Raw genomic sequence first — 20672 nt, 5'->3', positions numbered from 1 at the left:
TTAAGTTCTGTTTTTAGAAAGTAATATGACGTAGTAGACTCTATTATTTATAGGTAACTACCAGAACTATCTTTATAGTTAGCCTCTAAGATACAGATGTTGTGAGTCTTCAGTTAGGATGATCAACAGACTTTAAAGGTATTTACTGAGATAAAAGAATATATAGCACAAGAGAATGAGTAGATATTATAAACTGAATGAATTTACTCTACATTGGGAGGTCCTTTCTTACAACTTCAAAGTATTGATTGATCTCCATTATTTTTAAATTTGGCTATTTTATTTTTAAATTTGGCTATTTTGTTTCACTAAGAAAAGTGGTAACTAGCCAGGCAATACTGGCTCAATGCCTGTAATCCTAGCTACTCAAGTCTGTGACCTGGAGGATCACAGTCAAAGCCAGTCCTTGCAGAAAAGTCCACTAGACTCTATTTCCAATTAACCAGTAAAAACCCGAGCTTGAGGCACAAGTGGAGCACCAAGTTATTGGCAAGCAACACCAAGGGAATGCTAGGCCCCAAGTACCTACCCTAGTACTAGAAAAAATAAATAAATAAGAAAATTGATGTTTCATCTTTTAGCAAATTATTAGCACTAAAGAATTACTTTTTTAAAGTTCTATTAAATCAAGCACAAAATCAATTCTTATAAAGATGCTTTCTTCTTTTTATTTAAAAACAAATAATTTTCTCTGTATTCCCTAGTACTCTCCATATGTTCTCAGAGGCATTCTAAATGGAATAAGACAATCTATATTCTGCTTCCAGGAATGCTTATAATATGGTCATGTTTTTCTTAACCATATTTTCATCAGTACTTTGGCTCTAGGAATATACCATCATGCTTATAGCTCTACTGTCTCCCATTCACAAAGGACCATCACAATTAACTTGACCCTAGGCTAGTCTCATTTGAGACCACCATTATGAAGGAGAGTGATTTTGGTATAAAACCACTTGAAATTTTTCTTGCTCCTTCCTGTTTCGTTTTTGTTTTGTCTCCTCTTTAACCAAAACATTATTTCTATTTAACCTGTACCAAAGAAAAAAGTCTCACTTCAGAAGACACTTTGTATTGACAGTCTTCTTTTATTCATTTATAAGTGATTTGGAACAAGTTTTAAAATAGCAATCTTACTTTTCCCTTCATCTATCTTTTTTGCTGTTTGATTGTTTGTTTTCAGTTATTTTTTTGTTTTGTTTTGTTTGTTTTGTTTTGTTTGAAACAGGGTCTCATCCTGTTGCCAGGCTGGCCTTCAACTTGTGCCTCCCAAATGCTGGGATTACAGGTGTGCACCATTTTCTGGCTCATTTTCCGTCTCATCTGAAAGAAAACAAAACCAGAAAGCTTTGAAAGAGTGACTATATCTAACATTGGTCTGGCATTAAAATTTTCTGGTTGGGCAGCATAATTGTTTAATTGGGACTTCAGTGACAGCTGAACAACTCCATGCTTGGGTCAGCAAGCAGAGGAGTTTCATTTGTCACCTATCAAGAATGATGCTTGTCAGGACTGATCTTCCCACTTAAAGAATACTAATGCTTCTAGTCTTACCATTGATGTTTTGTGATATTAGCTATTACAGTGGAATAGACAAACACTGAAAGAGAAAAAGTGCATAGGTGTATTTGTAATTCTTTGTTTTTTGTAAGCCATATGCAAATGTTACACTACTCCAGATACTGCTTCATCAGGAGTCCCCAAGATAACCAAAAGTAAGTGCCAATTTCCTCATCTCAGGAATAGTGCCATAATGAAGATAAAATTCTAGTGACTTATTTGCAGAGCATGTCATACAACCTCTGGATTAGTTAACTCCTTGGCCTCCTAAGAGGTACCTGAGTCAGCTAATGATTTTGCATGTATTATTTATTAATGTAAAGAAAAAACATTTAAGTTCACTTTTTCTTTATTCTGTCTTTTTTACCCATCTTCCCTCATTGTAGCAAATTAGACGGCCGGATGAGAGCAAAGGAGTTGCTAGTAGAGTTGGATCCCTCAAAGTAAATATGTTTCTAACATTTTTTGGCAAGATTTTGTCTATAGCCTACACTTATTTTTGGAGGGTGGTGGGAGGAAAGGGGGCTTTTTCCATTTTTCACCATCCCATTTTTTATTTTAATATTTTTATTGGCTGTTGGGTCATATTTCTTTTTTATTTCAGCTACATATAGAGCAACCAGCTGAAGGCAAGCTGCCAAATAACTAGCTTTGAATGGCACCACAAACAACAGAAAAGGCAACTGCCTCATTACAAGTGCCTATAATTTTGGGTTCTAGAGTAAACCGTTCCTCTGATTGATGTCACTGATTTGTGATAAGTTCCTCTTAAACAGAGAACTAATATAAATTCAGAATGTCATTTTCCCTTTTAACTTTTTTGTAAACAATATTTAATTTTACTTAGTGTTATTAGCAGTAATAGTTAATTCCAGTAAAAAAAACTATCAATTAATAACATGTATTGGATATATGTCAGCATAAGAACTAAAAAGGAATTTGTATGATGATAGTGTAATAAGTCCACTTATAGTGATAAGCAGCCTTAATGTGTTTTAAATTTATGTTTTAAATTTTAAACGATTTAAAAATAGACAGAAAATGATATGTTTAAATGTGTACCCATCCATATACATGATTTCTAGTATACAATTCAAATATTTTTTATTTAATGACACCATTTGCTAGTGGCTAAATGCCAATTGGTAAACATACCTTGGACACTTATACTTTTAACATTTAATGACAATGTAAAAGTAAATAAGTTATCAAAGTTAAATAACATAATCACTGATTATTTGTAATGCTGCCACCATTAATTTAAGTAAGAAAATTGTCAACTCTAAAAGTATACAGAATTATCCTCCACAAATTTAACTATTTTTATATCTCAATTCCATTCATCCTGACAGCAAAACAATCATTAATATCAAAAATGGCAGATTATTTTGCAGTATCATAAAATTACTTATTCTATGTTGTCCTAATTTAATAACTACCTTGTGGCCTAATACTCAATCATTTCAAACCTTACATACCTCCAGTTTATTTCCATTTAACAGTTTATGAAATACAGATTTCTACATTCTTTCCTCTCTTTGCCTCTTCTGCCTTCTTGGTTTTATGTTTTTGTTGTTTATTTCTTTCTTTGTGTGTGCACATGTAAATGCACATCAGTGAAGGTGTGTTGTATGTTTGTGTTCTTTATTCAAGGAAAGCCATCTTATCTGTTCTCTAACACTGCTTTACAGTGGGAAGCAATTACATTAAATGTTACATCACCAAAGATAATCAGAAGGGCAGGAAGTGTTGCTTGTATGCCTAAACCAGTCCATTTAAGATTATTCTGTACAGAAAATGTGATAATATATCGGGGCCATTCCTCACTGTCTACTTGTGAGGTATTATATTTTACCTTTGTCTTTAAATTAAAAATCTATTATAGTATGCATTATCACACAGAATTAAGTGAAAAAAGTACAATACACTATCATTAACTACGGATACTGAACTACAAATAATAAATGGAATGCATAATTTTAGCACCTGAAGTAAACCAGATTGACTATATTTGAGACACAGAGAGACTCTAAACTCAGCTTTTGCTTATGTAAACTTAAATGTTATAAATGTTTGTCTTTTAAGTGTGTATACAGTATTATTATGTATATGCACATACTTTGTACTGTTAAATGAGCTGGTTTCAATATGGGTAGAGCCTAACCTCAAAAAGTTATTTCTTAAAGACAAGCAAACTTTTTAATATTTCAATAGTTACTATATTCCCATCAAATAGAAATCTTTAAATGAATCTTTAGGGAATTATAAGAATAGTTGCAGCATTTATTTTCACTAAACTTTGTAGAGAAAGTTTAACAAAATAAATATTGTTACGTTACATAAAGATCCTGATGTTTTAAAATGTTTGCCAAAGGCAGTGAGAAATGTATACTACAATATTACTTTGAAAGGAAAAATGAAAAGTTACCTTTTCAAATTATTTTCTGATGTTTACATGTAGCTCCATCGAAAGCTGGAGGAGCTCAGAGATCACCTAGAAGGCAATGTGAAAGGATACTCTCAAGAGTAAATGTACGATTTCACTTGGTGACTTTTTCCCTCTACACCTCTGCTGACATAATTCCAAGTCTGATTGGTTTGTCCTTCATCTGCATCTTTTTACTTTCTGTCTCTTTCCCCCTTTCTTTTCTAGCTGCGGCTACATGCTCACATTTATGAAATGAAGATTAAATTGTCAACATGTATGACCCTTAAGCCACACTAACATTGCAGTTAATTTAGTAATATTTTGACCCTAATATAAACTAAAAATCTTTCTCTTTAAAGTGAATATTTGTTATGTAATAGTATAATTTTCAGGGGGTCTTTTCATAAGACTTCCATTTGGAACTTTTCCAGTGACTATGTCTTTTAGCCTATTGTTAAATGTGATAGGAAAATTATGGACTAGATCCAAGGAGTAGAACTTGATAGTTTAGTTTCCATTTTTAAGAAAAATGATAAATATTAGTGTCATCATAGATAATCTGGCAAATAGACACATTATTCTGAGTTAGCAGACTTCTCTAACTCAGATTCCTTTGTAATATTTATGTCATTCTTTGTTTAATAATAAGGTTAGCAGCAACATTTTCACCAGGAGCAAATACTTCCATGTAACATCTTACAAATGCTTGAGCACAAAGCTCAGATACCCAAGACAATTTTTTAGGAGCATCACTTTGTAGCCATTTGCTATCATACTACTCACATAGGCAGTACTTACAACTGTATTTTTTTGTCACAGATAATTCAGACTTTTAAAATGCTTAGTCCTCTTTCTTTTTAAGAAGTTGAAGTAAAATCTCCAAAAGAATATATGATATAAATATGATAGAAGAAGGATAGATTATTATACTGAGTAATTTTTTTACTTAAATCTGCTTTTCCATTCCTAGGACTTGTGGTTATGAAATGTCTTGTTTATTTCTTATATTTCAAAATTATTACCACTTACGTAATTAATATTACTAAAATTTTATTATAAAAGAAGAAAGTTGCTGAGTGCTGGTGGCTCACGCCTGTAATCCTAGCTGCTTGGGAGGCTGAGATCTGAGGATCACAGTTCAAAACCATCCCAGGTAGGAAAGGCCATGAGACTCTTATCTCCAATAAAACACTAGAAAACTGGAAATGGCACTGTGGCTCAAGCAATAGAGCATTTGCCTTGAGCTGAAGAGCTGAGAGACAGCACCCAAGCCCAGAGTTCAAGCCCCACAACCAACAAAAAAAAAGAAAGAAAGAAAGAAGTCAATTTTCTGATATCTGAATTTCTAATTGTATTTCACATAATCATATATGTATATTAAATTTCCAGTTAATAAAATCCAAAGTAGTTTTATTAGTATCATTCATTATATCTTAAAACTAAACAAAAAATTAACTTTTTTTATTTCTCTACTTTCTTTGAGCCAATTGTGTTTTCCTGTGTTCTTACAGAATTAGATAATTCAGCCATAATCAAACCCTAGAATCTACTATACTATCTTTAGGATTAAATAAGGATTAATATATATCTGATGACTAAGCCAAGCTGAAACAATCCAGAATAACTATTCTACAAAAGTATTTTTAAGTCCTAATATATGTACTTTAGTGTTATGCTTTTCTCCATTAGGAGAAGTGTTATTTTTCTTTTTATTAAACTAATACTACAAAGTTGAAAGTTGCTAAGGTTTGTATGGGAAAGATTTAATGTAATACTGGAATTAATTTAAAGCTTTAGTCTTAAAAGTTGGGTTATCTCATGTCACATTTTTGATTTCTGTTTTTCAGTGCATCTGCTACTGTATAATCTCTAGTCTCAACATCTTCATATTTTGTTTCATTTCACTCAGAAACACTTCGTTCTGATTGCATTCTTTCTTTTAAAAAGGCACAAGATGTGTTGTTCTAAGGATTCTATTAACTACAAGGTATAAAAACAAACAAAATATTTTAAAAAACAGTATCATCTGAGAAAGCATACAAATCAAATGCTTAGGTAAATGTTCAGTTTTTCTACTTCCTCTTTAATCCCTATTACCTAAGTACTTCTTAAACCATGCCTTATCTGTTGCTTAAAAGAAAAAGTTACTCTTAGGCTAAGCAGATTTTGTTTCTAAAAATAACTTAGAAATTCTTCATCCTATGAAAAATTATTGCACGTGTTTCTACAATAAATGCAAAAATATGAGTATTTTTTAATTCATTTCATCCTCCATCAGTAGGATGAAAAATTCAGAACCATTTGCCAATTAAATTGATGATGACAAATATAATTGACGATGACAAATCATCCAGAAATGTGAGATAAGGTATTAAATTATAGGGACTTAAATCATTGGTATTTCCATCAGTATAATAAATATATCATTAGTTTAGAAAGAGAAGATCCCTATATCTTGATGGATGAGCCCTAATTTTTTAGGGGAGTATTAAATTTTGTTTATTAAACTTATAACTCACCTTACATTGATTCTTCTGTAGAAAAAGCAGGATTAGAATTTTGATTTCTAAATTGTGAATATAAATTTTCTATATTGTCCAAAGTGGGAATAAATTGAGCCCTAAGTGGATTTTTACTAGCTTTAGAACAATAAAATTGCTAGATGCTGATGGCTCATACCTGCAATCCTAGCTACTCAGGATGTGAGATCTGAGGATCACAGTTCAAAGCTACTTGGGGCAGGAAAGTCCATGAAACTCTTACCTACAATTAACAGAAAACCAGAAGTGGAGCTGTGGCTCAAAGTAGTAGAGCTCTAGCCTTGAGCAGAAATATTCAGGGATAGCTCCTAAGCCCTCAAGCCTTACAACCAACAACAATATAAGTTCAAGCCCTCGGTTCAGCCAATTAAAAATAAAAAAAAACATAAGGAAAATTAATGCTTTGTTTAGATAATATGAATCAGATAAATTTACTAATTAGTTAGTGGAGGAACAATGGGACCAAGATAGTTTAAATATTAAAATAGTCACAAAACGCTATTCCTGAAATAAAAATAAATACAAAAGAAGAAAAAATAAAAGTAAAAATACTCATAAACCACAATTTTGTATTTTTATCTGCTCTATGTAATGTGATGATAACTATCTGCTGAGCTACAGAAAAATCTAGCTATGTTTTGGCTATCCAGTTATATTTATTTTTAAAGGCTTCAGAAAGCAGTTAACAGGGAGTACAACTTATGATGTCAGATTAATAAGTATATTATAGTAAGTATATTTCAATGAGTTAATGAGTTAATTTTAAGTGTTTAACAATTTCCTAAATGCCTAAATAAGGCTATGTGAAATAAAGCTAATATAGATGATAAATTAGATTACTTATTATTAGGCCTTTTAATACCAGCATTTTCATTCCAGCCTGAATTACTTGTCTTATATTTTTTATAGATATCTATAATCTTTGGAAACTTTTTTACTTTCATTTTCATTCTGTTCTATAACTCAGAGATTTACAAACTGTTCTGTCGTCTAAGTCCTGCTTTTTTTATCGGGCCACAAACAGAGAATGAGTTTTGCATTTCTTGTGATGGCAGGAAAATGAAATGACATTTCATGGCATGTGAAAATTATAAGACATTCATATTTCAATATCCAAGTTTTATTGAAACACACACTCATTTGCATATAGTCTTTAGTCTACAACATAAGTTGAGTAGTTGAAGCACAGATTATGTGGCCCACAAGGCATAAAACATTTGCTCTCTGCTCTCTTATAGACAATATTGGCTGTGGTGGCTGTAACTGTTTAGTGTATCAAAATAACGTGACATGTTCATAATAGAACAGAATTTTAGAGCTTGAGAAAAGAAGTTGCTCATTTTTCAAAGGATGGTTCCAGGTTATTGTGCATGGAAGGACATGTTTAAACGAGTTGTTTCCTGATAAATTCTACCTTTATATTTTTATTTTCCCTTTTGACATTGTTTTCTTCCATGTGCTTTCTTCGCATACTGCCTTCCCCAACATACTTGACTTTAAAGTGAACCCACAGACTTACATTAAACCTTTGAACATATAGAGTATAAATTCTTCTATTGGGGAGTTAGAGTGACTGGTAAATTTCATTCTTCTCATGAACCTTATTTTTTTTAAGTTTAGAGTATTTTTTCTGCATTTTTCTGTTGATTACTTCATGACATGCTAAAAAGGTTCTTCCCCTGAAGCCAAGTTCAACTTTTGGTTTCTTCTAAGTCACCTGTTTTTCCTGACCTCAGTATCTTTTGCCTACTACAAGAAATCAACTGAGAAGTATATGATCCAATAACACATTTGTACATTAATAATACAGTAATTAAAATCTAAACATTATCTTCATTCAACCAGAGGTGTGTGTGTGTGTGTGTGTGTGTGTGTGTGTGTGTGTGTGTGTGTGTGTGTGTGTGTGTGTGTGTGTGTGTGTGTGTGTCCAGCATTGTGTGGCCTGGGTGCTGTCCTTTAGCTCTTCAGCTCAAGGCGAGTGCTCTATCACTTGAGCCTCAGAGCCACTTCTGGTTTTCCGAATGTTTTATTGAAGAGAAGAGTCTCATGGTCTTTCCTGCCTGGGCTGGCTTTGAACCGTGATCCTCAGATCTCAGCCTCCTGAGTAGCTAGGATTATAGGCATGAGCCACCAACGCCCAGCAAACCAACCAGCTTCTTATTGAGCAGAAATGAAGAGTTAGAAACATAGTCCTTAGAAAAGTAAACCATCAATAGACTAGATAACTAACCACTATTTGTAGTGTCTACTTTCTTTATGCAAATATCAGCATCTTTTGCTTCTTATCTGTAGTACATTATTGGAGCCTCAATGAGTTTTCTCTGTTTTATATTTTGACAAGTTGATATATTAAAAACCTCTATTTATTTAATATTTCACTTATACTAATTATATAACATCCTGACTCTCTTGGTAGGTGATGACTTGTCAATATCATCATCCTATAATAATGTTGAAGATGACAGTAAATCAATTCTATGATTATCTCTTTGGGAAATAGGCTACTTTTTCTACTTTCACTTTATAAGAATTCCTTAAATTGAAAAGGTTATTTCAATTTTGAAATTTCAGTCATACTGAAAAATTAGAAAACTCTGTCTTATCCTATACTTCAAAAAAAATCTCACCAGGTACCCAGCCTATAATCCTAGCTACTCAGAAGGATGAAATCTGAGGATTGTTGTTCTAAGCTGGCCGAGGCAAGAAAGTCCATGAGACTCTTACCTTCAATAAACTACCACAAAGGCCAGAAGCGGAGCTATGACTCAAATGGTAGAGCACTCGCCTTGAGCAAAAGAAGCTCAGGGACACTACCCAGGCCCTGAGTTCAATTACCAGGACTGGAAGGAAAAATCTCATATAAATCATTTGAAATGGAAATGACATATCTGTAAAATTGTCCTCTCAAAATTAGCTTTCATGCACAATAAGGTACTTATTAAAGATCTATATGACAAGTGAATTTTCCTAGGAATAGAAAATAGCCAAGAGAGAGATAGAGACTGAAAGAAGACAGGACTAGAGGTATGGCTTAAGCAATAGAACACTGTGAGCAAGAAAGTTCCAGTACTGGCAATATATATAATTGTGTTAAACAGAACAAATTTATACTGCAAAATTATCATCTTGCTAGAGAATATCAGGTACAAGTCTTTGTGTTAGCATCTTTAGAAATTGTGAAAATTGATTCAGATTAGTTTTTTAGGAATTATTAAAAAATAGTTTATATATTTATTCATTCAATAAGCACTCACTGAGCACCTTACTGCATTTAGCTGTGCTTGGTGCTAGAAATACTGTTAAAAAAACAGATCTGCTAAGATTGTTTCTGATTCTCCTACTTTGTTATCTTCTCTAGTAGAAAAAGATGCATATTCTGATTACTTTGTATATTCTGAAACTTTATGCAGAATTGGATACTGGACAATGAATACTTACTAATTTCTGCCCATGTGGCATTGTGAAACCCCCTGAGAGAAGAAGCCACATAAGTGAACATGATAGTTTGACACCTTAAAATAAAGGCCCTTGGTCTGAATAAGTGGTAGAAAACTTACCTAGCAAACATGAGGCCTTCAGTTCAATCTCTAGTACTAGAAATTTTTTTTTAAAAAATAGATAAAAATAAAAACAGGCCAGAAAATAGCCAATTTATAGCTATTAAGATTAGTCCTATGTGATGTTGTACTTCTGTAGTCTCAGTTACTCCATAGGATGAGTGTAGCAGGAAGAGTGTATGGACTAGGGGCAGTCTGGGCAAAACTGAGATTAAATGGGTTTTCTGTATAAAATAACTTTAAAAATTCAGTGATAAACCAGATACCAATAGATCATGCCTGTAATCTTAGCTACTCAAAAGGCTGAGATCTAAGAATCTCAATTTTAACATAGCCCAGCAAGAAAGTCCATGAGGTTCTTGTCTCCAGTTAACCAACAAAAATCTGAAAGTAGAGCTGTTCCTTTAGTGGTAGAGCACTAGCTTGAGCAGAAAAACTCAAGGACAGTGCCCAGACTCTGCATTCAAGCCCTAACAACAACACCAACACTAACACCCAACACCAAAACAAAGGGTCAATGATAAAATAGTTGGTCAGCCAGATTTGATGGTACCTGCGTATTTTCCCAGTACACAGGAAGACTACAAGTTCCTGGGCAGCCTAGTCTACATAGACACTGACTAAAACAACAAAAGAAACAAACAACAATAAGTAATCAATTTATGTAGCTGTTCAGAAATGTCAACGAAAAAAATCAATGAGCCAGGTGTGGTGCCACCAGCACTGAGGACAAACTGAGGCAGGAGAAATGCTTGAACTCCATAGAAAGATCCTGCCAGACAAGACAGGTGAGAAGAAAAGAGATGAGGAGTAGGTTGGAAGAGAAAAGAAGAGATTTTGATTTTTTTTTTAAAAGTTGAATTTTGTGTTTAAGTTTTTGTGTCTTATTGTATTGCTAATAGCAGAATGTGAGGCTTGTTCAGTAATGCAAAAAAGTAGAATATTAATAATCACAGAATGTTGAACTCATATTGGACCCCTATTTAGAGAATACTGTTGATAGTAAAGTTAGAAACAGTCAGAGGTGTAGTTTCCTGGTGTTAATTAAGCCAATGAAAATCAGTGTGTTTCCACAGTAAAAGTTGTCCACTGTCCTACTTTTTTTCTTTAAATAAAGTTCTTCTCAGCAAGATTGTACTACCAGCTAGTGTCATCTCTGTTGTGATTTTTTTTTTCTTTTTAGCAAGGTTTAGTGTTTGTTGGTGTATTACAGGGTTCTCCTTCAATAACTTGAACCCCTTGGATGTTTCTCCTTGTAAGGCTATTATATTTCCAGGCAAATGTGTTGGTGATGGGAGCCATTTGAACTTTCTGAGACCCTTACTATTCTATCATGTCCTCTTTAACAGTGTTTTCTTTTCCCCACTGCAAAACCAGGCTCGGCTTCCCTCGTGCTCATCTACCTATAGTGTATCTGAGGTATATTTTGCACGTATTTTCTTACATGGTCAACAACATGCTCGCACTCACCATTTTTATTTTATTTTATTTTTGCCTTAATTTATTTTGCCTTGCACTTTGCACTTGGCTGAAAGGGGAAAGTCACCTGTATATTTTTTTATAATGTATTGTTGTCTGGATAACTTTATTTTGGCAGTCACTATATTATAATAAAATGGCTAAAGGCCAAACAGCCAACTTCATTATTTCCACCAGCTTAATTCCACAAAGACCTTTGAACCAGGTAGTTTATTATTAAACTCATATTGGATAAAATAGATTCTATTTTGTGTACCTATGTAAATATCTACTTCTGATCCTTTCCCACTAGTTAAAGGCATTGGAAAGCATTCAGAATTTTTTATTAAATGAAAAATCTAATTCCTCACAAAGTGATTAGATTCTTAGATTCAGTAACACTTTTATTTTCACAAGACTCTTGTAGTTCACAGGAGTTTATCAGCCATGAAAATCTATAATCCTAGCTACTCAGAAGGCTGAGATCTGAGGATTGACTGCAGTTCAAAGCCAGCCTGTACACCAAACGTCCCCATGAGACTCTTATTTACAATTAACCACTCAAAAAACAGAAGAGGAGCTGTGGCTCAAAGTGGTAGAGCACTACCCTTAAGCAAAAGAGCTCAGGGACAGTGCCAAGGCCCTGAGTTCAAGCCCCACAATAGACATAGACACAATATGTATTTTTTCAACAAATAGATATATATATATTCAAAATTGACCCATATTATTTGCCTTTTTAGAATTTTAATCTTATTCCTATTGTGTTAACCAATAGCATAAGTGGATTTTCTTGTTTTTACAAAGTACATTAAAACATTGTTAATAGACTTTGAATAATTGGTTAAATGTACTTTCCAAAGCAGAAACTGTTGAGTGATAAGAAGAATATGTAGCTCAAAATGTGGCAAATAAGCAAAAGAGCTTTAGTAAAATTTTACATCTCAGTTTTAGTCTTTATAATATAACATCCTTCTATTTATATTTCCTTATGTGACTAATACAGCTACTGATTTTAGGCCAGTATTGTCAGCTAGTATTTTTTTATCATAGATATATTATGTAAGCAAGCTTGCCCTGATCCAAAACAACAGAAAGATGCTACTAGCTAAAATACCAGGTCATTTGTGCAGAACCACAGGTAGAGTATCATCTTTATACTTCAAATTATAATGGAAAGTTTTAAAAAGTAATATGACTAAATCTAAAGACTTAGAAAGTTAAATTTAATACATCAGTACAATCAGATTCATCCACCATGCTCTCAGGCTCAAACCTATGATCTTAGCTAAAGAGGCAGAGATCACAAAAATTGCAGTTGAAGGCCATCTGGGCAGAACAGTTAGTGAGAGTCCATCTCCATGAATAAGCCAGTCATGATGGTTTATATCTGTAGTCCAGCTATGTGGGAGACATAAGATCATGTTCTGAAGCCAGCCCAAGGCAAGAAAATGAGAGACCTTATCCAAACAATAACTAAAGCAGAGAAAGACTAGGGCTATTACTGGAGCCATGCCCCAAATGGTAGATCACCACCTAACAGTCAGAGGTCCTGAGTTCAAACACGAAAGAATTGTAAGCATCCTGTATAATTTTTACTTTATAAATTAGAACTGTCACAAATTACTAAAACTGATTTATCAATTGTTGCTCTTTAAGAAAAGGAGACATTTATTCTATATGCAAAACTGGTTATAGTAAAAGCATGTTTTTAAAATAAAATTAAGAAAGAAAAATAATTATAGCACACTTTTATGTTTATATGTAAGTATACCCCCCAAAAATACTCAAATTTCACAAAGAGCCCAGAAACCAAGTACCATAAAATAATGTAGAGCTTTAAAATTCCCTATTAAAGGAGAGATATATAGACAACAGACTGTATGGAACCACCTATAATTTTATTTTTTTCATTGTTATTTTGGTATTTTAAGTATTAAATACTGCTTGAAGCCAAAATCGGTAGTGCATAGTTATCTTCCCAACTTCATGGGATGCTGAGATTGAGAGAATTACAGTTTTAGGCCAACCTGGCCAGAAAGTTTGAGCGACTTCATAACAATGGAAAGAAGCTTGGTGTAGCAGCACGTACATGTCATCCTATCTATAACAAGAAGCAAAATATAGGGACTGTGGTTCCAGGCACATGCCCACACACAAAGGAGTATCCTGTCTCAAAATAACTAGTGTAGAAAAGGGCTGGAGGTGAGGCATCCCTCAGTATAGAACATATGCCAAACAAGCTCAAGGCCCTGAGTTCAAACCCCGGTACTCAGACAATTCAATTAATTTGTGCTTGAATTGTATAGATGGTAGGTTCAGTATAAACATATTCCTAGTCATGTGTTTAATATAGTGCCACAGTCATCATCACAGTGAGATTTCACAAAAGGCTGAAGTCTTTAGATCTTCAAGCAATGTAAAATGCTTTCTACAAGTAAATAGCATGGAAAATCTGTATGGAAAATTTAGACCCAAATAGTCCCTTCCCAAACGATGCATCATTAGAGATGCTGGTTATTACCATAAAGATGAAGAGTTGATTTCTTCTTGAAACACAGTGATGAAGAAGTATTAACAGATTAATTAATCACTTCTCGGCCTTTTGACTAAGAGCAAGAATAGTATCTGTTCTTATCAGTTTAATATCTGATATGTCCTCTATCCAAGGACAATATATTAAATGGATTTTTAACGCTAGGAGATGAAATAGAAGCTTGCTCTGTCCACTCCATGCATCGACCTAGTTTTGCAGTACTTCCAGGAATGGTGCACTCCCCTTCCAGGGAAATCATTTTGGATTAAAAATAAGAATGCAGGCTGGGTGCTGGTGGCTTGTGCCTGTTATCCTAGCTACTCAGGAGGCTGGGATCTAAGGATCATCATTCAAAGCCAGCACTGGCAGGAAAAGCTGTGAGACTCTTATCTCCAATTAACCAGAAAACTGGAAGTGACGCTGTGGCTCAAGTGGTAGTGTGCTCACCAGGAGCTGAAGAGCTGAGGGACAGCGCCCAGGCCCAGAGTCAATCCCCATCACTGACAAAAAGAAAAAAGAAAAAAGATGAACTAACTACTTAGGACATTAACAGACTTTTGAAAGAGAGGTTTAATGTCATATCATCCTCACATTTTCCATAGATCTTTTCTCTATTTCTTCAGGATCATGACACATAGTATAAAAATATGCATAACACTTTTTTTTCTGCCACTTGGGGCAAATCTTCATTTTCTATGAGACTGTAAGAACTCAATCATTGATACCATCTCCAATTACAGCCTACAACATCCATCAGAGTATTACTTTCTGTGATAATGTGTACAGAAAGGCTCTCTGGTTGTACTGTGGACAGGATTTTGAGGAAATTATGTCTGCTGTGGCAGTCAGCTCTTAAATAAAAGCTGACTCATCTGAGTTTGTTTCTTTCATTGTAATATATTGTTTGTCATGAAGTGTGTTTCTTTTCTACATTTGTCATTTGTTGTAGGATTACTCTATTCCACTCAATGTCACACTTCAGTGGTCTCCATAAATTGTGTTTATGTATATTTTATAAAGGTCAATAAAATAATGAACTAATTGAGGAATGATAATGATCTGCATACAAATAACCTATACTTGTTTTCTGTTTAAACTAAAGTTGGTATATCTTCATTTCACAAAATTTTAGACTTCAGTGTTGATAATTATTAATTTAAGGAATGCTTTCATTCTTAAATTTTTTACTTGGGAACTGTTTGGCAGGTCTAGTGTAGAGTGTATTTATTTTATAGCATTATAGTGAATAGCCAACCTTCTGCAGCTCAATATCTGCTTTACATTTACATCATCTTCACTTAACTGCACAAATAAATAGTTTCCAACTCCTAATATAGCACATTGGCTTTTCTGGTTGCACATCACAATCTTCTGTGACATTCATAAGAGGAAAAACTATGTCCTGCTCAGAAGTGAATTTAGCAATGAGTTGTATAAAACAAGATAATTTGGCACTTCCCCTGGCTGATTCTGCCGTAAAAATGTTAGTTCATATAATCCATGTCCCCTTTTTTTAAAAAACGTGCAATATAAATAAAAGAAGAATTCATTTTCTAGACTTCTAGCTGATCTTCAGCTTTTTCCAGCAGTGTGTATTTTTTTAATTCTATGAAAATATTGCTTTGGAATTTCCTTGATTTAAACAAAAACCAAAATAAATACTCCTTATAGAAATAGTGTTCAGTTAAAAGCTGAGATATAAGTATAAATTTAATATTATGTATAAAATAATATCTAAAAAATAAATATTAAAGTTGTAAAGCTTTTATAGTCCAAATTGAACTCTTGTGGAGATAGGGATTTTTTTTTCAGCCAAGGGCCATTTGGATAGTTACAACATTGTTCACAGGCAGATGGGTCTCAGGAAGCTGAGGGTAAGCATGCATAGCTGTCCCATCACTTCTCAAAGGATTTCAAAGGCTTATATGGCACTCAGGCCAAGGGATTCTTGACTCTGGTTGAAAACCTTTTCTATAATATCTGAGATTTCTCTGTGAAGTTGACTTAGATAATTTAAGATTTTAATGTTAAGTCATTTATTTGATGCTGTAGACAGACACTTGATTTTATTTTTATTTCATGCTCAAGAACGTTCAATAACCTAAAGATAAAATAGTGTTTTGAAGTTGTAGTAAGTAAAGCATAGTAAGCATGTAGCCATTGTCCTTAGAATTCTAACACATTTATTGAAACACCAATTCTGAGCTCACCAAACCTTGACAGAACCACATTTTGAAACTTTTGCAAACAGAAGTTTCAATTAAATTTTGCAGTACATTTTCAAGGAAAGAAAAGAGGAATGGAAGCAAACATCATTAGGACATTAAATGCAACATTTTTGTTTTTCAAAGGGAAAAAATATTTTAAACATCTACAAACCACAAAGTATTTAAAGTGAAAGAAACTATATCCATAAAGATTATACAGTATGAAGCTAGGTGATGGTGGCTCATACCTAAAATCCTAGCTCCTCAGGAGACTAAGATCTGAGGATCGCCATTCAAAGCCAGCACTGGCAAGAAAAGCTGTGAGACTCTTATCTCCAATTAACCACCAGAAAACCAGAAGTGGTGCTGTGGCTCAAGTGGTAGAGTGCTAGCCTGTAGCTGAAGAACTGAGGAACAGTACCCAGACCCAGAGTCAAGCCCCATGACAGACAAAAAAAGAAAGCCTTTAATAATTGATTATTATTTATCTATTTACACATACTTGTTTATGATCTACTTTTTCACTAGTATATTACATTAACACAAGTCTTAAGAAAAGTAAGGAAACTATAGATAGTATTCAATGGATCTGTTACAAATATTTTAGCTGGGAGCCAGTGGTTCATGCCTATAGTCCTAGCTACTCAGGAGACTGAGAACTAAGGATCATAGTTCAAAGCCAGCCTAGGCACAAACATCTGTGAAACTCTTATCACTAATTAACCACAAATAGCCAGAAGTAGAGCTGTAGCTTTAGAGGTGGAGTGCTAGCCTTGAGCACAAAAGCTTAGAGTCAGCACCCAGGCCTAGAGTTCAATCCCTAATACCAGCAAACAATTAATAAAAGTAGTAATAATAATAATAGTAACAATAATACCTTAAAACCAGACACAGTGGTTCAACTCTATAACTAGAGTTGCTTGATTGGCATAGATGAAGGGATAACAATTTGGATTTAGCTCAAGCATGAAAAGAAAAATCCATAAAGATATGGAGAAAACATATACTCTCTCTAACAAATCTAATTAAAGCACTCTTGAAAAGAATTGAAAAACACTAGTTAGTGTTTAAATTTCTACAATAAAAATATTTTTTGAAAAATATTTGAGTAATAGTGAGTGCTTGAACAAATAGGGTAAACTTTTCTAGAGTTTATTAGTTTTTCATCTGAGTTTCAAGGAGAGTTCGTAATTTATATAAAGTATCATTCATTGACATAATAAACATGAGGTAAACAAGTTTTTCTTTTCTTACACAGAAATTTGATTCCTAATCTCCTCAGACTTGGATTACTAGATTAGCTACATAACTGGTTTTCCTTGGCATTGTGCTTCTTTCCTCATATGCCAAGGTAATCTTGCAAAACCACATCTTTTGTTAACCTGAGTTCTTTAATCAAAAAAGCTCTAAAAAAAAAAAAAAGCAAAGCTATAAACTTACAGTGTTTGGAATCAATGTACCTCCCTCTCTGTCTTTTATACTTTGAAAGTCTTTTTTTGAAGTAGTATTTTTTTCATGATTAATTCCTCTCAACTAGAGTAACATTATCAATTTTAGCACTAGAAACCCCATTTCCTGAGACTGTCCTGTTTTAAAACTGGAGGTCCCTAAGACCTGAGCACACCTGTCATGATTTCAATCAAGGGGAAGCTTTTGGGAATTATGTTCATTCTTCTTAGCCATTATTTGTTTTGTTTAGTCTTACAGAAATTCCTTGTACAGCTTAGATACAGCTTCAGAAAGCCTTTTTATAATTAAGTTTTTAATTGTGAAAATACTGTACAGAGGGGTTACAGTCACATGAGCAAGGTAATGAGTACATTTCTTATCAAGCATTGTTGCCTCCTCCTTTGTTTTTCCCCTATCATCCCTTCCCTCCCACCTCCTTAGCTACACCCTCCAACCCTCCACCCCCTGCCTAAATTGTAAAGTTCATTTTTTGACATAGCATCTTGTACATCTCGTTGTTGCAATGGGTCAATCTGTATCCCCATTTAAACAATTTGTTTTTTCCCTTCCCCTCCCCAAATTACACGAACATCAAATACCGTGAAAACAGGTTATACTGTGGAGGAGGGACATAAAAAACAATAGCAACAACAAAAAAATCACATGATACCTTATAAATACGTTAGAAACAATAGCAAGGAAGAAAAAACCACTTGTGTCTCTATCTTGGGGTTCATTTCGCTTAACATCATCTTATCTGACCTTTTCTGCTTGTCCCAGACATAAACTAGTTATTGCAAATGAAGGAAACCATGGGACCTATGTTTCTTTGGGCCTGGCTTAGAAATTTTCTTAATAGAAACTCAGAAAAACAACAAATAAAGAAAGGTTGGACAAATGGGATTGCATGAAGCTGCAGCGCTTCTGCATGGCAAAGGACATAGCTAGCAGAAAGTCTTTTCTAACAACTTCTATTCACCCTCATGACTCTCTTTTGTTTTTTTGAATATTTTTTTAATTGTGAAAATACTGTACAGAGGAGTTACAATTACCTGGGCAAGATAATGAGTACATTTTTTTTTTCTGTGTTGTTGTTTTTAATGTACTATGGGATTTTTTTTTTGGCAACGTTCTTTTTTTTTTATTGTGAAAATACTGTACAGAGGGGTTACAATTACATGGGCAAGATAATGAGTACATTTCTTATCAAGCATTGTAGCTTTGTTTCCCCTTCCCATCCCTTCCCATCCTCCCCCCGCCCCCACACCCAATCTTCCCCGGGCCCCCCACCACCACCAAAGTTGTAAAGTTTGTTTTCGACATAACGACTTGTACATCTCATTGTTGCAGTGGGTCCACCTGTATCCCTATTTAAATGATTCGTTTTTCCCCTTCCCCTCCACAAATTATACCGACATCAAATACAGTGAAAGCAGGGGTTATACTGTGGGGGAGGGACATACAAAGCAACAAAGAATTTATCTTATAAATGTGTTAGAAACAATCGCCTGAAAAAAAAAACATTTGAATACATATCTTAAGGTTCATTTTGCTAACATCATCTTATCTGACCTTTTCTTCTTGACTCAGACATATACTAGATATTACAAATAAGGGAAACCATGGGACCTATGTCTCTTTGGGCCTAGCTTACTTCACTTAATATAATTTTTTCCAATCTCAAGAAAATGTGGTAGGGCTGGGAAGGTGGCTCAGTGGTAGAGTGCTTGCCTTGCATGCATGAAACCCTGGGTTCGATTCCTCAGCACCACATAAGCAGAAAAAGCCAGAAGTGGAGCTGAGGCTCAAGTGGTAGAGTGTTAGTTGACAGTTGAAGAACTGAGGGGCAGCGCCCAGGCCCAGAGTTCAAGCCCCATGACTGACAAAAAAAAAAAGAAAGAAAATGTGGTATATATACACAATGGAATTCTATGCCTCTATGAGAAAGAATGATATTGCCCCATTTGTTAGGAAATGGAAAGACTTGGAATGAGTACATTTCTTATCAAGCATTGTAGCCTCCTCCTTTGTTTCCCCTTCCCATTCCATCGCCCCTACCCACCCTACCCCCCACCAAAGTTACAAAGTTTGTTTTCAAATACGACTCTTACCCAATATTTCTGCATACCTGGCTGTTACTGTGAGATCTACACACGGTGGCCATGATTTGTTCCTAGATTCTCTTCTTTCATTTCTCAGTACATATTGTCATTGTACCTACCATATCAATATTATAGCACTACCTAAGTTTCAGGTTAGAAACTTGCGAGTTAACTTTATATGCCCAGGGCCAGTTATAGTCTTACAGATTCTGCCTCTTTTGTAATTTGGTTTATAGCCTACTCTCCAGAACTACTTTCACTGATGTGCTCAGATTTCTCATCAGGATTACTAGCCTCTAAATAAGTCTGCTTACTGTCATAGTTCATTCCCTAAATAACCCATCTTCACACTGTTTACCAGAGTGGTGAACATACTAAAATGAAATGTAACTGTTCTGTCCCCAGTTTAATATTGTTCAGGCACTCTCCATTACCCTAGAAATTTTTATCTCCTGATCTTAACATTCTCCATCATAGACAAAATTTTGTTTCAACTATATTTGCAATTTTTAAGTCACCAGGATCTCTAATATCTGTGAGTTGTACTTGAATTTTTCTCTGTGACACTTTATATTCACCTGACAAAATTGTAATTCTATCTCAATTTTTTTTTCCTCTCCACTCATAAGCAGACTTTGCCACAGTCTTCAGAAAAAGCACTAGTGTGCTGAAAGTTTGATTTGGGAATCTAGGATCCAAAATTGGTACAATAAATTTTGATTGATTTAAGCCAAATAAACAACAACAGCCACAACAAAACCCTCTATTTATAACTCCAGCTCCAGGAAGTCCTTCCTCATCATTTCCTCATACCCTATCATGTCTTACATAGTCA

The 20672-nt window shown here is 34.2% G+C and overlaps 1 protein-coding gene across 1 annotated transcript in view; it reads left to right on the top strand.

The window, feature by feature from the left end:
* Positions 1-20672, top strand: part of Gphn (gephyrin) — a 397524-nt gene that overhangs the window by 229656 nt on the left and 147196 nt on the right. The gene's annotated exons all lie outside the window — the stretch shown is intronic.

The sequence above is a fragment of the Dipodomys ordii genome, unplaced genomic scaffold, assembly GCF_000151885.1.
Source record: "Dipodomys ordii isolate 6190 unplaced genomic scaffold, Dord_2.0 Scaffold2, whole genome shotgun sequence".
Lineage (NCBI taxonomy): Eukaryota > Metazoa > Chordata > Mammalia > Rodentia > Heteromyidae > Dipodomys > Dipodomys ordii.
The sequence above is the reverse complement of the archived record's forward strand: the minus strand, read 5'-3'. Positions and strand labels throughout refer to the sequence as shown.